This window comes from Camellia sinensis, chromosome 3 (genome assembly GCF_055761805.1).
Source record: "Camellia sinensis isolate YWXY chromosome 3, ASM5576180v1, whole genome shotgun sequence".
In the NCBI taxonomy this organism is placed as follows: Eukaryota; Viridiplantae; Streptophyta; class Magnoliopsida; order Ericales; family Theaceae; genus Camellia; species Camellia sinensis.
The window spans coordinates 198,584,495-198,592,590 of NC_138963.1; positions in this window are offsets into that span (position 1 = coordinate 198,584,495).

Genomic DNA, 8,096 nt, shown 5'->3' on the forward strand with positions numbered 1-8,096 from the left:
TGCGTTGGCGTCGTTTGCGAACCTGTTTGTGGCTCGCCGGATGTGATATAGCGGTGTTAGTAATGCTGAAGATGCCTACCCTTCTCTTGCTTTGGAAAACTTTTAGTTATGTTATTGTTGGAACTGTACTAAAACAGGATGGTTGTGTGTGCATGTTTTAAACTTTTTCTTGTTTTTTTTTTTTGCTTACTAGCTATGGTGAACAAAAGGTTTGCATGTTTGTCGTAGACGAAATGGAAGAATGGTTGTGTGCTATTTTTGAATGGAATAGGATGGTTGGGTTTGCATTAAATTTAATGGGCATGAAATGCGCAACGACGGCCTGCGTGTGATGCTTTTGAATTTATTAATTTTGTTTGGGAAACAGTTATGTTAGTTTGACGTCATCTTTTGTGGTTGTGTTAGTAATGCCATTGCTGTGTTAACGGTCCCCTTGTAAACAATAATGACTAGGTTCACTATTTGTTTAATTCATACCATTATGCGGAAGTAATGACATTGGTAACAACATTTTTTTACATTGAGTACATATCGGCATTCTGTAATTGGAAACTGTTATTACGTTTGAGTCAACGCATCACGTGCAAACTAATTGAAACGTTGCCACTCTTGTAGGTTTCGTAACAATAAAGACGTGATGAATCCCTAGGATAGAAGCAACAATGACGTATTAAGGGAAATGCTTAATGAAATGGCCATATAGCTGTAACAAGAACATAACTGGACATTTCTATAAGCATGCCAGTATGTCGCACTTCTATATTGACCAGGCATGCATAGATATCTGAACGGTATGCGGGCCATATGGGTCAATTTGAGGAAAATGTATACATGCCAAAGGAAGTTTTTGCCGCGTTGTGTGAAACATTAGTAAATGATTTTGGGTTACAAGTACCGCAACATTCACATGGCTTAGCTGTTGAAGAAAGCATTGTAATGTTTATCCATGTGTTGAAAGGAAAGTAAAATCGGGAAATCTAAGAACGGTTCCAACATTCGGGGGAGACTGTCTCGGTACGTGCATAACGTATTAACTTCCATGAAAGAGTTCACTGTTGTTCATTGGCGGCCCACATATAGTCAGCAGCGTATACATCCATACATGTGGTCTAAACGGAAATACCTACCGTTCAAGATACTATTGACTAAACCTTCAACAGTTATTTGTGCCAAGTCCAGTTATGTTGTTTTAATTTTAAGTGGACGTGACGTATGAAAACAACCATTACATGTATCCGTAGGAGTAACAATACAATTGGGTTGTTAGCAGGACTGGATTGGAGCCATAGACGGAACACATGTAAGTGCATGGGTTACGGGGCCAGATGCGGCAACATATTTCGGTAGGAAATACTGTCACACACAAAATATCATGGCTGCATGCGATTTTGACATGTGTTTCATCTTCATTTCGTGCGGATGGAAAGGAAGTATGCACGACAGTTGCATCTTCAACGAGATACTAACAAATGACAATGTCCCATTTCCACATCCTGAAGAAGGTAACACATTGCATTGAAAATTCGACCACTTTTATAATTTTTCGGCAAACATCGTTATTTGAAAATGAATCACAATGTCGATTTTCGTGTCATAAATTCTTGTTGCGAATGCAGGCAAATATTATCTTGTCGATTCTGGCTATCCAAACCGGGTAGGTTACCTAGCACCTTTTAGAGGCAGCCGTTACCACCAACAACAATTCTGAAGTAGTCAACAGAACATGACGGCAAATACCCCAAGGGAATTATTTAACAAAGTGCACTCGTCATTACGCAGTGTGGTGGAATGCACTTTCGGTCCCTGGAAAAACCGATGGGGGTTTATTAGAGACATGCCTCAGTATGACTTTGCAAATGTGAAAGTTCAGTTAGTAGGTGCGTCAATGGCATTACATAATTATATACGGCGAAATACAAGTAATCCAACAACTGTTCACCCAATATGCGACGAGGAAGAGGCTATGACAATAGTAAATGCCATACCAGAAGTTGAACATGACGAGGATGGTTTAATGGTTGGGGATGAGGACCCGCATAAGGCATTGGTGCGACTCCGCATACGCGACAAGTTAGTGTACTTGCGTAATAACGGAACGTTAGGAATTATATAATAGTCCACCTAATATTCGTAGGGTTCTAACATTGGTAACACACGTGGACTAGACTGTATTCAACTATGTTATCATGTACAATATGTATGTGTTTACACGGGTATATAATCCCTTTCAGTTTGTGACATGCCTAACTTTGAAAAACCAAAAACCATAGAAAAAAGCATTTTCAAAAAAAAACACAAGGTTAAACAAATAAGAAACTTAGAAAAAACAGAAATTCAAAAATTATCATGTGCGACGTCAATTAAAAACATAAAAAGACCTGCTTAAAACAACAAAAAGTCAAAACATACATCATTTTTTATTTTGTGCCACGACAATATATGATTTTTCACATTATTTTAAATAAAGGATCTGAAAAAACATTTTTCCCAAAAAAACAAAGTAAAAAAATTAAAAATTAAAAATTAAAAACATAAATTAGCAGTTGCCACATAATTTCAAAATAATGAAAACACATGAAAAACCATTTTCGAAGACTAAAAACAAATTAATGTATACAAATAAAAAAAAAATTGACAAAAGCGTAAATGAAAACAAAAGGACCACAAAAATAAGACTCATAAAAAAAAAAAAAATTCCAAACAGAAATTAGCATTTGCCACGTAATTTGGAAAAAAATAAAACACATGAAAACCCATTTTTCAAAAACAAAAACAAATTAATGTATAGAAATAATAAAAAATGACAATTTTGTAAATTTTAAAAAAAGAACCACAAAAATACGGCTCATCCAAAAAAATAAAACATAAAAACAGAAATTTGCATTTTTCACGTAATTTACAAATAAATAAAACACATGAAAACTCATTTTTGAAAAGTAAAAACAAATTAATGTATAGAAATAAAAAAATGATAAAAACGTAAATTTAAAAAACAGAACCACAAAAATACGCCTCATCGAAAAAAATTAAAAATAAAAACATAAAACCAGAAATTAACATTTGCCACGTAATTTACAAATAAATAAAACACATGAAAACCTATTTTTGAAAAATAAAAACAAATTAATGTAAAGGAAAAAAAATGACAAAACCGTAAATTAAAAAAAAAAGAATCACAAAAATACGCCTCATCTAAAAAAATAAAAATTAAAAACATAAAAACAGAAATTAGCATTTGCCACGTAATTTACAAATAAATAAAACACATGAAAATTTGTTTTTCAAAAATAAAAACAAAAAAAAAATAACCATAAAAATATGCCTAATCCCAAAAAAAAAACAAAAATACAAAATTCCACTCCAATGACGCTGACATTGAGGATGTAAGGCAAGGAGTTGACATGAAAGAATCACTTCAAGGACAATTTGGTCATTTACTATGAAGAAGACACCTCACCAAAAAATAATAAAACAAAAAATTTTAAATTAAATTTTTTAATTCCAAACTAAAATAATTTAAAAATTAAAAACTTAACCCACTACTTAAACGGAGGTAGTTTAAATGGTGGTGATGATCATGGGGCTGACATTTCAGAGATTACATGTATCATTTTTTACTATTACGTTATCAAACTTGTCCGGTGGTGACGTGTTAATTTTGATCGATCATTGTTGCTTTTGTATGGTATCTCATCGTCTCTTTGGCCCTGTTTGGTAGAGCTGTGAAAAAGTGCTTATACCTTATGCCTAAACAGCTTATAACTTATAACTTTCAGCTTAAGCTGATTTCCAGCTTATTCTTAAAGCATCTCCTGCCCCACTCAAAGAATAAGCTGTTTTCTGACTTCCACAAAGCTATAAGTTATAAGCTATAAGCTAAACCAAACACATCAAAATAGCTTAAATTAAGCTGAAAGCTGAAATAAGCTGAAATTAAGCTGTACCAAACAGGGCCTTTGTCCACAGATTACGACCTCCCCCTCCACACAAATTATTAGCTCCTTTGGGATGAAGAGTGAGGGCGAAAATAGCCGTATAAAATAAAATACGTTGTTTTAGTTAAATAAAATAAAATGTAATATTTAATTCATAATTATTATTTTTATTTTTATAAAAGTCATAAAAAAAAAAAAAAAGTAGGGTAAATTATATAAATAGTCCTTATAGTTTGGGACTTGTTTCACTTTAGTTCTTGACTTTTTAATTGCGACACATTTGACTTTGAATTTTGAATGTTGTTCCAAATAAGGACAATTAAAGATACCATTGTTTAATTTTAAGGGCAAAATTGTCAATTTTAATAAAATATAAGCTAATTTGACAAAAAATAAATGTCAAAAAAATATTTTAAATTTTTTAAAAATTATTTTTATTCACCAATGATAAAATTATGTAAAATTGATAAAAATTAATAAAAATTACATGATTAATTTTTTAAAATTAATTTTACATGATCATCATCCAAACACATAATAAAAATTAATTTGGTAAAAAAATAAATAAATGTCTAAAAGATTTATCAATTTTACATAATTTTATTTTTAGTGGGTAGAAATAATTTTTAAAAATTAAAAAATATTTGTTTGATAATTATTTTTGTCAAATTAGTTTATGTTTTATCAAATTGACGATTTTACCATTGAAAAATCTAATGATATCTTCAATTGTCCTTATTTGGAACAAGATTCAAAATTTAGGGTCAAATGTATCACAATTGAAAAGTCAGAGAGCAAAGTGAAACAAGTCCTAAACTATAGAGACTATTAATGTAATTCACCCAAAAACTTATCTCAAACGAGAGTTTGTAATTCCAGAATAATAGCCAAAAAGTTAAAAAGCTCGCACATCCCAAATAAGCTCTATATATTTTATGAGGGTTAAAAATGAAAGCACTTATCAATATGATCGACATATCACATATTTTTATTGGATCATAAATATTGCTGTTGATAATAGAATGAAGACGTCCATTTTATTTATAAGATAATTAGAGGTAAAAAAATAAGTAATTGAATAACATTAGTTATTTTTTAAAGATAAATATAATTTAATCAAGTAAATTATTAATATTTAATTTACTTAATTTTTGCATAGGGGATATGTTTAGTGAACTTTATAAGATGAACAATTGAATCAGAGAGGTATACATATAGGTGATTGTACCTAATCAAACTGCTCTCTAATTAGATGTGAAAATGTTATCCATTTCTGTTAGAAATTGGGCGCCCATATTGCATGACCCTTTGAATCTGAACCTTTTGAACCTTATTCATATAAGTTTGAATTTTAATTCAAAACTTATTTGGATAACCATTCAGGATATCTATATCTATCATATCAATAGTGACATGGACAGGCCCACAGAGGCCATGAACCACTATAAGCAACCCGAGCCCATCATTCGGGGCCCAATACATAACCCAGCCGATGGAGTCCAGAACAGCTGGAATCCAATATGGCATCAAGAACCAACGGCATTCAGGCACGTGGCGGGTGAAGGACGAGCCACATCAGCAGACAAAGATCTGCAAAGTTATTGCCACTGCACATCACCACTAATACAGCCCATCACAGCATTTCTTACGACAACACCTCTCCGCCGGAACAAGACCCCCTTACCCTAAGCAAGGTAAGCTACAGCATAGGCTTTCGGCAAGGAGAGCAGGTCGGAAGGGACAGCGAAATGATTGCCAAAAGATATAAGCGAACATTGTAGACAAGAAAAAGGTTAAGCTTTCTATCTCTAATCTTCTCCCATATACTCTACTTCTCTTCCTAACTTGATCGTCGGAGGGTTCACTGGGGGACTACCTCGTTCCCCATTGAACTTGTTTGCAGGGTATCCGGTGGGCTCGATCATTTGGACCTGGGCTTGAGGAGCTTGGACCTGTTCGCTCCATTCACCGGGGATAAACTGTATCAACAGTTGGCGCCGTCTGTGGGAACGCTTTGCTCCTCGCGCCAGTTGTGTTCACCGTCGCCGGAGGCCCGTTCCAACAACCTTTTTCTCTTACCCGTCAAAGTGCATGGTCACGACTAGATCTATGGCTTCTCACAATAATGCCGCCGACCATTAAGCCGACCCCCCCAATCTAAACAACCCACCACAGTATTTTATCGAGCTTACCAACAGCATTAAGCGCATGGCCGAGCAAAACCAGGCCTTGATAAATGCTTTACTCCAAAGGAACCTTCCAATGCCTCCTCTCCCACCTCCTGATATTCCCTCCAACTAAGAAAGAGCCCCGAGCCATACTGCTCCACAACTCCATCCACCCAACTTGGAAGGTTAGCAACCTCCCCACCCACATATAAATCCACCACCACCCCCACACTCGTTGGTCGTAGCACCAGCCCCTAAAGGGGAGGCTAGCAGCGTCCAGCCTCCATTGACTGACCATGGTGACCACGTTCCCCTCTGGGACGCTGAGCTCCATGCAATGAAGCTCCAACTCCAAGGGGTCATGCAGAATATTCAGCATAAACCCTCTACCACGGCAAATTCACCATTTGTTGCCTCCATGCAGGACAAACCCTTGCCCGCCAAGTTCAAAATGCCCACCATTGACTCCTTTGACGGTACGACGGACCCAGTCGACCATCTGGAGACCTACCGTACCCTCATGATCCTCCATGCCTTCCCTGATGAGATCATGTGTCGGGCTTTCCCCGTGACATTGAAGGGGTCAGCTCAACTGTGGTTCAGTCAGTTACCAACGGACTCTGTCTCCACTTTCCAGCATCTCAGCGACTCCTTCCTCAGCCATTTCATCGGAGCCCAGCGCCAACGCCACCCTGCAACCCAACTCCTCAATATCCGTCAGACCGAAGGGGAGTCGCTGTGCAGCTTCGTTACCCGCTTCAACACCGAAGCCCTACAAGTAGCGGAGAATGACGATAAGGTCATCCTCACGGCTTTCATGACCGGGCTACGATCGTCTGATTTCCTTTTTTCCCTCTTCAAAACCCCCCCGACCTCCATGACAGCCCTATTATCCAAGGCCCAGAAGTATATGAATGCCGAAGATTCACTAGCCGCTCGGCAGGATCAAATATCCAAAAACCGGACCCCCAGAGAAAAGAGAAAAGACTCGGAACCCAGAAACACCCAGTATAACAGCCAAACACCCCAATACACCGACCGACCTCCTCGCGCTGAAAGGTCGGCACCAGCCTGACCTCCCGGTCGGTTCGAGCGGTACACGCCCCTTAATTCTCCCATGGAACAAGTCCTCCACCAGATCCAACGGGATTACCCCCTCAAATGGCCCCTGCCCTCACGAACCCCTTCCAACGAAAAGACCAGTCCAAATATTGTCGTTTCCACCAGGATCATGGCCACAACACTAATGACTGCATTAACCTCAAGGATTAGGTCGAGACCCTCATTCGCCAAGGGCATCTCAACCGATTCACGGACACTCGCCCACAACAGAGGCAAAGAACCGAGCTCCTCAGAAACAACCACCGGTGTACCCCACCCCGGCAGCCAGCCCAACCTAACCAAGGTCGTGACTGCCCCCCACAACAGCCTCGGTCTCCAAGTAATCCCTCTCCGCCAGTTGGTGAAATCCGAGTCATTTCTGGTGGCCTTGCTTGTGGCGGACCATCCCGCTCCGCTCAGAGGGCAGAGCTCAAGAAGATAAGGCAAGACTCGGACAAAGCAGTGGACACGGTAGACCGACCTTCCAAACAGCCCAAGCAGTGGACAGAACCCATCACCTTCACGGACGCCGACTGTACTGGCATCCATTATCCTCATGATGACCCTCTTGTCATTTCTGCCCTTCTCTCCAACTATAAGGTCAGACGGGTCCTCATCGACTACGACAGTTCTTCAGACATCATATTCCTCAGCTGCTTTCGCCAGCTCAAAATTGGGGAGGAAAGCATGTCCCCCCTCCAAACCCCTTTGGTTGGTTTCACTGGAGACCGGGTGACCTCCATCGGCTCTATCGACCTCCCCATCACCATTGACAAATACCCATGGCAGACTACTAAGTTGCTCACTTTCCTTGTGGTCGACTGTCCCTCTGCCTACAACATCATCCTTGGTCGCACCGCCCTCAACGCCTTTCAAGCTGTCACTTCAACCT